This window comes from Carassius carassius, chromosome 11, assembly GCF_963082965.1.
Source record: "Carassius carassius chromosome 11, fCarCar2.1, whole genome shotgun sequence".
In the NCBI taxonomy this organism is placed as follows: domain Eukaryota; kingdom Metazoa; phylum Chordata; class Actinopteri; order Cypriniformes; family Cyprinidae; genus Carassius; species Carassius carassius.
The window spans coordinates 17,775,486-17,788,268 of record NC_081765.1 but is presented as its reverse complement, the minus strand read 5'-3'; the positions used below and the strand labels follow the sequence as shown (position 1 = coordinate 17,788,268).

Sequence of the window (12,783 nt, the reverse complement as noted above, 5' to 3'; positions counted from 1 at the left end):
TGAAAAAAACAAGGTCATACAGGTTTTGGAATGATATGAACCTAAGCAAATGATGACAGACCATTAATTTAAGTGAAATATCCATTTAAAGGCACCACATTTTCTACAGAGACATGGGTTCTATGGTATTCAGGATATCTAGTTTGGGGAAGCTTTTTTTTTTTTTCAAAAGAATGTGAAGACATTGTTTCCCTGAATGACTATTTACCATCAGCACTGTCTTACTAGGGCAGTATGGTGTTCTTTTGATAGATATGATGTTATTTTGATAGCTGAGAGCTGTGGGAATACTGCGACACATCAGCCCAGGGCAGAATCTGCTGGTTAAAAGAATAGTGCCAATTCTCTAGAGGACAGAGACACAAAACCAGATCTCAAAACTTTAATAGAGTGCCTTTTAAAATGCTTCTACAGTAGCAGCAAGTGTTTATTTAATACTTTACTGTGTTAAAGTATTAAATAAATGTGTGTATTTAAAGTGATATTTACAAAACATGTCTAGTTTAGTGATTGTCACAGGGGCAGCTGTGGCCTAATGGTTAGAGAGCTGGACTAGTTACCAGAAGGTTGCCGGTTTGAGTCTTGGTGCTGGCAGGAGTTGTAAGTGGGAAGGAGTGAATGAACAGCGCTCTCTTCCACCCTCAATAACCATGGCTGAAGTGCCCTTGAGCAAGGCACTGAACCACCAGTTGCTCCCTGGGTGCTGGATCTATAGCTGCCCACTGCTCCGGGTGTGTGTTCACTTCTCACTGTTGTGTGTGTGTGTGTGTGCACTTGGATGGGTTAAATGCAGAGCACCAATTCTGATTATGGGTAACCATACTTGGCAAATGTCACGACTTTCACTTGGTGGCTGGGACCCACTGGGGAAGTGGTTCCTTTTTGACTCCAGGACACCCCACTGTCCACAGTAATATTCAAAGGACCCATATAAAGCAATAGGAAAACTTTTATAGCAGGCATGAACATACCACTTGAGGTTGTCTTAAAAACAAGGCTAAAGTAACTTTTTAGACATATGTGTATTACAGGTTCAGTGTACATCAGATTACTCAAACTATTTTTTCTTTAAAGTTTTCTTTAGATGCTTTAAATGCTTCTCAATGAACTGATTTCTGCCACAATGTTTTCTCTGTGTATGTAGATGTGACGACTGGGTGAATGAAGGACTGGAAACAATAGCGAGTTAAACAATTTAATAAAAGTAAATAAACAAACAGGAGTACAAAGACGATACTGAGAAGACGACAATCCAAGACAATTAACGGAGATGCCCACAAACTAATCAGTGCCGACGCGAAACACACAGACTTAACCACAAAGTGCAAAAACCCAGAGATCACGGTTTACCAACCGTGACAGTACCCCCCCCCCCCTAAGAACTAAGGGCCTACCTGCTGATTGTAGTCATCAATAAGGGAGTGATCCAATATGTCCCTAGCAGGTACCCAACTCCTCTCCTCCGGACCGTAACCTTCCCAGTCCACCAGGTACTGGAATCCTCGTCCCCTCCGTCTGGAGTCCAGAATACGATTTACCGAATAAGTCGGTTCCCCATCTACGAGACACGGCGGCGGGGGAACCGGAGTAGGTGGATTAATATGTGCATAAAACACGGGTTTAATTTTGGACACATGAAAGGCGGGGTGTATTCTCCTGTACGCTGGAGTTAGAGGCGGACTGTCACAGGACTAATGATTTTGGTGATAGTAAACGGGCCAATAAATTTGGGAGCTAATTTATTAGAAACGGAACATAGAGGAATGTTACTAGTGGAAAGCCACACCTTTTGACCCACGACATAAACGGAAGGCTTTGACCGGTGGCGATCAGCCTTAGCCTTAGTGCGCTCCCTCATCCGGAGCAGAGTCTCGCGGGCTCTGGTCCAGGTGCGGTGGCACCTCTGGACAAACGCGTGAGCGGAAGGGAACCGCGACTTCAGATTCCAGACTGGGAAAGACTGGTGGCTGGTAACCTAAACTACACTGAAACGGAGAAAGGCCCGTAGCTGATACTGGCAACGAATTGTGGGCGTACTCCACCATAGAGAGTTGTTGACTCCAGGAAGAAGGATTCTTGGAGACCAAACATCGCAACGTCCTCTCTAAATCTTGGTTGGCACGCTCAGATTGTCCGTTACTTTGGGGATGATAACCCGAAGACAAGCTAACTGATGCTCCTAGCAATTTACAAAACTCTTTCCAAAATTTGGATATAAATTGAGATCCCCTGTCAGAAACCACGTCTACCGGGATGCCACGAAGTCAAAAGACGTGATCTAGGACAGTGACCGCTGTCTCCTTGGCTGTCGGTGATTTGGGCAAGGGAATGAAATGTGCTGCCTTCAAGAATCGGTCCACTACAGGCAAAACGACTGTCATGCCATTAGAGGGCGGGAGGGCGGTAACAAAATCTAGAGCGATGTGGGACCAGGGTCTCGAAGGGACAGACAGCGGTTGAAGAAGCTCATCAGGAGGTCGGTTAGATGACTTACCACTGGCGCAAACTGAGCAGGCCAAAACAAAATCGCGGACGTCACGAGCCATATGTGGCCACCAGAATCGTTGTTTAACCAACCCATTAGTTCGACTTATCCCTGGGTGACAAGCCACATTAGAACAATGACCCCACTGGACAACCTCGGACCTTAACTCCTCCGGCACAAATAAACGGTTCGGTGGACAACCGGACGGAGGCGTTACCCCTTGTAAGGCCATCTTGACCTTCGACTCAACCTCCCATACGTGTGCTGAGACCACTAATTTCTCAGGTAAAATACACTCGGGAGTCACCGGGCGGGCGGAGGTATCAAAAAGACGTGATAAAGAATCGGGTTTGACATTTTTGGTAACCGGGCGGTACGATAAAGTAAACTCAAAATCACCGAAAAAAAGTGCCCACCGAGCCTGCCTGGAATTGAGTCTTTTGGCAGTTCTAATGTACTCTAAATACTTATGATCGGTCCAAACAATGAAAGGTACCCCTGAGGCCTCCAGCCAGTGACGCCACTCCTCTAACGCTAATTTGACCGCCAACAACTCTCTGATACCAATGTCATAATTACGTTCAGCAGGAGATAATCGATGAGAAAAAAACGCGCAAGGATGTACTTTATCATCCGAAACTGCACGTTGGGACAACACTGCTCCTACCCCCACCTCTGACGCGTCGACCTCCACCACGAACTGCCGTGTGGGATCAGGGGCCACAAGGATGGGAGCCGAAACGAAGCGACTCTTGAGGTTAGTGAACGAAGCCTCAGCTGCGTCCGACCACCTGAACGGAGTACTGGGAGAGGTCAAGGCTAGTTGGCTGAAATTGCGAATGAAATGCCAAAAGAAATTGGCGAACCCCAGAAACCGCTGTAGGACCTTACGGGAATCTTGTCAGGGTCCATACGTATTCCCTCGGACGAGACGATATACCCTAGGAAGGTTACAGACTGCATGGAATACACATTTCTCCGCCTTGACAAAAAGCCCATTCTCAAGTAACCTCTGGAGCACTCGTCTGACGTGTTGAACGTGTTCCTGGAGAGATGAAGAAAAAATCTGTATGTCATCCAGGTAAACATATATAAACCGATCTACCATATCTCTCAACACGTCATTAACGAGTGCTTGGAAAACCCCGGGCGAGTTGGAGAGCCCGAACGGCATCACCAAGTATTCAAAGTGCCCCCTGGGGGTATTAAAGGCGGTTTTTCATTCATCCCCCTTCCTGATGCGGACCAAATGATAAACATTACGTAAATCCAATTTTGTGGATACAGATGCTCCCTGCAACCTCTCGGAAGATGAAGACGTGAGTGGTAATGGATAGGTGTTCTTTATCGTGATGTTATTCAGCTCTCGGTAATAAATGCAAGGTCACAGAGAACCATCCTTCTTACCCACAAAAAAGAATCCCGCCCCCGCTGGAGAAGAGGAAGGACGGATGAACCCAGATGCTAAGGAATCAGAAATGTATTTCTCCATGGCCTCCCTCTCAGGAATAGAAAGAGAGTATAACTTGCCCTTAGGCGGAGACTTACCTGGCACTAAATCTATGGCACAGTCGTAGGGATGATGCGGAGGAAGAGAAGCAGCATGGGACTTACTGAACACTTCCTTCAGGTCCAGATACTCTGCGGGCACGTTTGGCAATACCATGTTCTCCTTCTGAAAGACAGAAACAGGGACAACAGGACAAGCAGAAACCAGACAAGACTCCTGACAACTTTCACTCCACAATGTGACTGTGTTGGAACCCCACTCCACTTGTGGATTATGTTTAGTTAACCAAGGGTGACCTAACACAATGGGAGCAACAGGAGAGTCCATGAGAAAAAAGTATAGTTTCACGATGATTGCCAGAAGTGAGTAGTGTGATGGGTTCTGTGTGGTGTGTGATGTGAGGCAGTTCCTGGCCGTTGAGTGCGGTGACCTGGATGGGGAGAGACACAGACAGGACAGGAATGTTCAGGTGATGTGCGAGGAATGAATCGATGAAGTTACCTTCGGCTCCGGAGTCCAGAAGGGCGTGACAGTCGTGAGAGTGATTCTTCCACCGCAGTTTCACCGGAAGGAGGGTCGATGATGTTGATGAGGACTTCCCAGCGGAGATCCCACCCGATAGTAGCCTCAAGTTTACTACCGGGCTGACTCTTTTACCGGGCATGAGGAGATGTTGTGTTCCGAGCCTCCACAGTATAAACATAGTGCTTGGGACCTCCGCCGTTCCCTCTCCCTCCGGGACAGCTGAGCTCTACCCACCTGCATGGGCTCGTGGTCGTCGACGGGACCAACCGCGTTCTCTCGACTCGAGCGCCCCCTAACTGGAGAGATGGTATGGCGCATAGGACTGGGCTGGCGACCCGGGCAATTAATCCGTGCATCAACTCATAAGGCCAAGTCTATTAATCCATTAAGTGTGGGGGGGCAGCTCGAGGAGGTAGATCTCCTTTTGAACACGGTCGGATAACCCATGCAGGAATTGATCCCACTGCGCTGCCTTGTTCTACTGGCACGCGGCCGCCAGGGTACGGAATTCGATGGAGTAGTCCGTGACTGAAGATCTACCTTGACGAAGGTCAGAGAGCTGGTGAGCGGCATCCTCGGACACCTGTGCAACCAGCGCTTGGACAGTGCGTCCGGTGTTCGAGATACTCTCCTGCTGCTAGACCATGCGTTTCACACTGTGGTGCATAAAGTCCGTGAGGGTGTTGGTGCTCGCTGCTTCCATGGTGGGTGAGAACGTTCCGTGACGACTGGGTGAATGAAGGACTGGAAACAATAGCGAGTTTAACAATTTAATGAAAGTAAATAAACAAACAGGAGTACAAAGACGATGCTGAGAAGACGACAATCCAAGATGGCGGTGAGGTGATGAGGAATCCGGGTGATGACGGTGAGAAGGCAGCAGGAGAGGATGACACAGGAACTGCGGGGAATAGAGGCGAAGGTAAGTCTTTGTTACTGAGTGAAAGTGCGGAGAGTGGATGAGGTTCCGGGGAAAACACGGACATCCAAACGCATACAACACTGTTTACGTCAATGTATGTCGCTCTTTGTTTGAGAAGGACAAACTCCTTCTGCCTCAGTGTCAACCTGCTCAAACTCAACAAGCTTGTGAGTAACTGCCTTCACTTGCACACTGCTGTGATTTATTGAATTAATAAGCTATGGCAAGACAGTAATTCATCTGATAAATAATAGTAAAAATTAAGAGGTTACTCTTACACAAGGTTTCTTAAGGCTAATTACTTGCATGCATCAGTCTGACAATGTTTATATCATCCCTGTTTCAAATGATCCTGCAACATTTGTCCGCATAAACACAAGTTTAACCAATATAATCAAAGTTTAATTGATTTATAATCTGTTCTTTATGCTGATTCTCCATGCCTGAGCTGTTACTCAAGCTGCAAGTGTCTATCATCCATTTATTGTGCTGTCAGTAGTTTGTCAGCTACTGAATCCAGTGGTGTGGGGGGCGATGCACCAGTAAATTTATTTTCATAGACTGGGACTTTTCTGGTGGCAACTTTAAGACTCATTCACCATTGCTCTGTTCTTTTGAGTTGGATATTTAATCAAGCACAGCTGCTGAAGAACAAACTGTGACAAAACTCAGTGAAGGAAAATTTTCATTGCAGATATAACTGAATAAAGTTTTCTCCTGACAGGCAGTGTGGATCTGGATAACCCTCATTCGAACCCCTGCACCTGATTGCCTAAGACATTTTAGGATGAGATCTGTCGATTGGATGAGATGGAGCGATTTAAGGCCTGCGGAAAGACCTGGCTTGATACCGAGAGGTCTGGAAAGAGGTTTACGATTGCAAGGTGCCATTGATATTAAGCACACACTATTTCTTTCCTGCTCAGCGGTGTGAAATGGACAGGTGAAGTATGAAAGGAACACCAGACTTTTAATTGTATGGTCTGTGTATGAAAAAAAATCTGAAAAAAATTCGGAATTGGATTCAGAATGATAATCAAAACGTAGATGGAGTCGATCAACATCCCAAAACTTGACTGTAATTATTACCTCTTCATTGGTCTGCATTTTATTCCATAACGTTACAGTTTTGATGCTGTTTCATGTCATTCTGTGCAGAATCCTCTACCATATAATAATGAAAACACAGATTCTTGAGTATAGCTCAAATACATTTAGAATTTTTGTAAGTATAAGTCAAGTATACTTAAATGTCATTTTAAGTATATTTCTGAGTACACAAAGCCCATTTCTGAGAAGTACATAAAAAGTAAACTAAAAGCATACTTTCCTATTTTTTAGTTTAAAATAAGTATACTAATAGCACACTTGAATAAAATTATTTTTCGTAAGGGTACACATGATCTTGGGACAGTACGAGGTGTGATCGCATGTGTACCTGTCTCGTCTTTGTATACACACAAAACCAAATGTTCTTTTACTGTTCATGAAACACACACAGTCTTCACGTCACCCTCTTTCTTTTCATGCTTGCCAGCGCGCCCCTTAATCCACTCCAAAAAAAGAGTGTTCTTGACATTTTCCCAAATTCAGAGAAGCACTCCTCATAATTCCCTTCCTCTTTTCAAAACAAGCAGATTTCACAAACTGATCAAGCGCCTATGTGAATGCTCTGACATTTCTCCAGTGCTACCGAGTGCCACCCACCACATTAGCCAGGGAAATTCCAACAGGAAATGTCACAATCAATTCACCCCTCTGTCCATCTTTTCATATCCCACCTGAAGATCCTTATATGGAACCCACCAGCCTGACATGCACCTTCATTTAATTAAAAAAAGAGCCTTTGTTGAGTGGCCGTGCTCTTAAGAAACCACTGAATGAAAAGGTGCATTTCCGGACTGTGTGCGGCAGTTTTTCAGTCCGCTAACTAACGTGATAAACTCCTAGACATTGATGGAAATGTTTACTCAGTCACCGGTAAATCCACGTAGCCTACATTCCTGTACATGATAAGTAGTCTCCACAAAATCCAGTGTACAAACAGTTAAATCAACATAAACTGCCACTCATGTCTCAGTAAACGTTTATAAAATATCTGTACACTTAATATGTTTTAAAAACACATTAGTCCAAAAAGCTTGCCTAGTTCTACAGGGGTTATGTAAGACAAATTTTCCACAGCATGACTGTCACGTATGCTGATACAAGAAACAAGGGAGAGGGAACCAATTGCAGGTAAGTCATTTATTTAAAGGGTAATCCAAAGGGGTAAACAGTCCAGGCAGGGTCAAAACCAGAATATCCAAACATAACATAAACAAGACACGAAGACAAGGTAAGGCAAGGCAAGGCAAGGCAAGAAGCGACGGACATGAATAACGATCAACATTAAACAAGGACTCCGTAACACAGACTCAGACAGACCGGGTATAAATACACAGAAGGATAATGAGGGAACAGGAGACAGGTGGGGAACAATCAATTACTCAACAGGAGGAAGGTGACCAAATAAGGGAACAGGAAGTGATAAGAAGACAGACACCGTGAGAAAGGAGGACACCTAGTGGAAACCCAGGGAACACAACCCAGACACTGTGACAGGACCCCCCCCCCTCTACGGAGCAGCTCCCAGACGCTCCACGACAAGACACGACACAGACCAGGAGGGAGGCGGACAGGTGGAGGCTCAGGGGGAGGGACGGAGGGCCAGACTCACTGAGGGGAACAGACAGAAACATAACAGAAACCAAGAAACACAAAACAGAAATCCATGAAGGACATCATGTGGTGCCCCCCAGGGTGGAGCAGAAGACCACCACAGCCGTGTGGTCAAGGCGGAAGCCCCCCAGGGCAGAGCAGAAGACCACCACAACCGTGTGGTCAGGACGGAAGCCCCCCAGGGCGGAGCAGAAGACCACCACAACCGTGTGGTCAGGACGGAAGCCCCCCAGGGCGGAGCAGAAGACCACCACGTCCTTGTGGACGAAGCCAGAGTCCTCCAGGGCGGAGCGGAAGAACCCCACAACCGTGTGGTCAGGGCGGAAGGCCCCCAGGGCGGAGCAGAAGACCACCACAGCCATGTGGTCAGGACCAGAGCCCACCAAGGCGGAGCAGACCTCCGTGCGGCTGGATCAACGGGACGACGAAACTCTCAGAAGATTGGTGCTGGCCTGACACTGCTCATGAAGATCATTGGTGACTTGTATTTGCTCATGAAGATCAATGGTGACTTGCCTTTGTTCATGAAGATCAGAGGTGACTTGCCTTTGTTCATGAAGATCACCGGTGACTTGACTCAGTCCTTGAAGATCACCGGTGACTTGACTCAGTCCTTGAAAATCACCGGTGACTTGACTCAGTCCTTGAAGATCACCGGTGACTTGACTCAGTACTTGAAGATCACCGGTGACTTGACTTGACTCTGAAAGGTCAACGGTGACCAGCCTAGTCTCTGGAGGATCCGCGGTGACTAGCCCTGACTCTGGAGGATCAGCGGTGACTAGCCCTGACTCTGGAGGATCAGCGGTGACTAGCCCTGACTTTGGAGGATCAGCGGTGACTAGCCCTGACTCTGGAGAGTTCACTGGCACCTGACTCGACTCTGGAGAGTTCACTGGCACCTGACTCGACTCTGGAGAGTTCACTGGCACCTGATTGACTCTGGAGGGTCCACTGGCACCTGACTCAACTCTGGAGGGTCCACTGGCACCTGACTCGACTCTGGAGGGTCCACTGGCACCTAACTCGACTCTGGAGGGTCCACTGGCACCTGACTCGAGTGATAAGGAGACAGACACCATGAGAAAGGAGGACACCTAGTGGAAACCCAGGGAACACAACCCAGACACTGTGACAATGACATTAAAGCTAGTTCAATGTTTCTGTCATATAAAATTCAAAGAGAATGTTATATTTAAACTCTACAGAGATAGGGCTGGAAACCAAACTAAGTCTTTATTTCCCTTCCTTCATCATATTTCCTTTAAAGGAAAACCGTATGCAACTCTGCAAGCCAAGTTTTCTCATTCAAAAGCCTAAGAGAAAGCAATTATAAGAGAAAACAACAATTCTGGTCTTTGTGCTAGCTCAGTCGAGGTGTTTGTCAGCTCCTGGCTCAGAATTCCTCCCACATTATACAGCTGTGTTTAAAATGCCTACAGATATAATTGACTTTGGTAAACAAAAAACACGCATCTTTTGGAGAGACATCGGTTCACCTCTTTATGAAAGTTCTGAAAAGGAATTATGAGCTATAAGTTCAATAACTAAACACAGCAGGTTGCTGCCAGTGGTTATTTATTCGCGAGCACATGTATAATCTATACCCAATTTTATTTGGCATTTTCTCTCAAAATCTTTTATTCATGAATGTTTGCATAGCCATTATTATAAATGTCAGCGATCTCAAAGGTAGCCTGTTTTAAGTGCATGCCATTATTTAGCATCGCCTTCCTGGAATTCAGTGTTGCATTAAGATGCTGATTGTTTCCTTTTCAGTATAACAGCTCCACTGAGTTCACCAAGGCACTTCCTCTAAATTCCCTCACCTGAAGTCTTTGGCAATGAATGCCAATACTGATATTACTAAGGACCAAGTGGAAATGCAACTGCTGTTTGACAGCATTCTTCTCACTCATGTGCATAAACATTGACCTCCAATGGGAATTTGCAGGCTATTGGAAGCATTGTTGCTCAGCTGTTAGCTAGAGGATTTTCCCTCTCCATTTGCATTTGCATTAGTATGGTCAGATAGCCACATTCATTTAGCTTTCAGGAGTATATGGTTGCATCTCGGTGGAACCTTCAAGAGTCTGTCTGGCTGTGCTTGGCAAGGAGGAGCTTTGGGGTATGTCACAACTTTCTCTGTGGCAGTGTGTCTTAAAATGTATGGGGTGGTGCTAGCGCAGTGGATAAGACACATGTCTTTGGTGTGAGAGACCCGGGTTCGAATCCACTGTGAGACACCAATGTGTCCCTGAGCAAGACACTTAACCCCTAGTTGCTCCAGAGGTGTGTGACCTCTGACACATGTGGCAATTGTAAGTTGCTTTGGATAAAAGCATTAGCTAAATGTATAAATGTAAATGTAATTTCATGTGACGCTAATGCACAGAGTATTAATTATTTTCTAAATAATTAATTTTTTCACAAATACAAATGGCTCAAAAAAGGTAATTGAATGAGGTTGAACAATAACATAATTTTGATTTAAGGCAAGCGATTTGACAAAATGTAGACATCCGTATATTAACGTATTTCTAATTTAAAAAAATTACAAAATTGTGGTGTTATAATAATATATAATTTTTATAATATATATCTGTTTTTCTTTCGGAAAGCTGCATTTTAAAATGGTTATTCTAAAAGGTCTAACGTTTAAATTTGCACTGATCAGTTTGCACAATTTTTTTTATCATACTCTTTCCTCACAAACCTTTAAGTAGAAAAAAAAACAAGTTTTTGGACATTCACTCCCTGCTGAAAGATACGAGGAAAATTCATTGTGCCCCAGAACATGTTCTTATGCGGTGCACTCCAGCTGAGGCTCCTTGTCTTTTAGTTTGATTGACAGCCCTAATCCCAGTTAGCATTACTGTCCTGCAGGGTGAGGTGGATGCATATAGATCTGATCACAACCCTGGCTTTCATTTACACATTGTGAACCATTATCCTATCGAACCCTAAAAAAATCCCTTTATCTTTTCTGACTACAGCTTGATTTCTGTTCTGATGAACCTCTCTCCTTTACCCTTTCATTGTCATTTATGATCATAGATCTCTGTACCACAACAAATACAAACCTTTGAAACCAGCCCTTAGAAAAACATAAAGAAAGGGATGACGTAGCTTTTCTCTAGAAGAGAAAATTTCAATGTACTGTAAATGTGGCCACTATGAGTAATGCACAAAAGCATTTTTTTTTAAATCAAGTTGATTTTGAGTGATAATGTAAATAAATATTTGGATTCCACAAACACAGGTCTGTAATAATAATTATGTAACCACAATACATGATAATTTATACTGATTAATTCAAAGTCTTCAAATCAATCGTTTTCCAGTGAGTTGTTGGGATACTCAAATGCACATTCATACATAAAGCAGTTGAAGTAGAAAGCATTCTATAGTGCACTGTGGGCCATGGGAAAATCACATGAAATGCAACTGACTTACTGTCTCATTGAGTGAGCTAAGATTACAACACTGCTTCTGTACTCTTCTTTTCAATAATAAAAAAAAGAAACTTTTAGCTTCTATTTGGCCTTCAAGTTATGCCTTTAGAATTAGTTGTGACCACTGATGTTATGTTTTTTGTTTTTGGTCTTTAATATCAGTATCATCTGTGCCAGCCACACAGGGTTGGCACGTGGATGGCATGCCTGCAGTGTTTTGGATGTCCGGTTTCTTTTTCACTCAGGTCTTCCTCTCTGGAAGCCCCAAAATACACCATGCCCAATGACCTGCTCAGCTTTGACTGAAGTCATGGAGGACAAGGAATACAAAAAAGGATGTTGAGAAAGACAAAGAGGGAGTCTTGACAAGCATGGATTGTAGAATATATGGGAAGGAAATGGGTAACACTCACAGTTTCATTAACCCCTCGCCGCGGCTGAGTGCCATCAATCAGAGTCAACATTACAGTGCTCTGACATCAGACCCCTGCTGTTCTTCCATCAGTATGAGCATCTCTCCAGAGGAAACCCATCTCTCTGAGGCCATCACACACTCCAAGAGGCTGTTTATGTGTGTCTTTGACATTAACAGACACTTTGTTGTGTCTACTTCATTTTTATAGTTATACTTGAAGTAAATTTGTTTTGCAGATCATCATGTCTTAAATTTTTAAACTCCCAGCTAAACTTTAACCAGCGACATTCATTTAAACCTGTGTCCTTGCGAACAGACATCACACCAGACACCACAACACAGTGTTTGGCCTAAAGTATTTTTTATACAAGAAGTATTTTTTTCTCATTTTACAGCAGCGTGCAAAAAGGGATGATAATGCTAAAAAAAGAAAATAAAAAAAGTATTAATTCAAATGAGAAAACTTTCTGGTTCCTCTCTTAAGTCTTCAGATTAGTCAAGCTATTAAAGCATGAGATGCTTGTTTGTCATCAGGTGCTAAAAGACATCTCAGAATAAAATTCTGATGGATCAACTGGAAGCATTTAAAGTCAACATGAACAGTATTTCCAACTCAAAATGTAACATTTCGGTGTGAAACCGGATGTCAAAAAAAAAAAAAACCTTTGTAATGATCATGTATTAAGAAACTGATTATGTTGATTTGATTTTGATTCCAGTGCAGCTTTGTTGTTTTATTCTCTCTTCAGT

General features: G+C 44.1%; 1 pseudogene; it reads left to right on the top strand.

Annotated features, from left to right (window-relative positions):
- The window catches only part of LOC132152601 (dynein axonemal heavy chain 7-like), an 82,308-nt pseudogene extending 72,312 nt beyond the window's left edge, over nt 1-9,996 (top strand).
- The last annotated feature ends 2,787 nt before the right edge of the window (nt 9,997-12,783 follow it).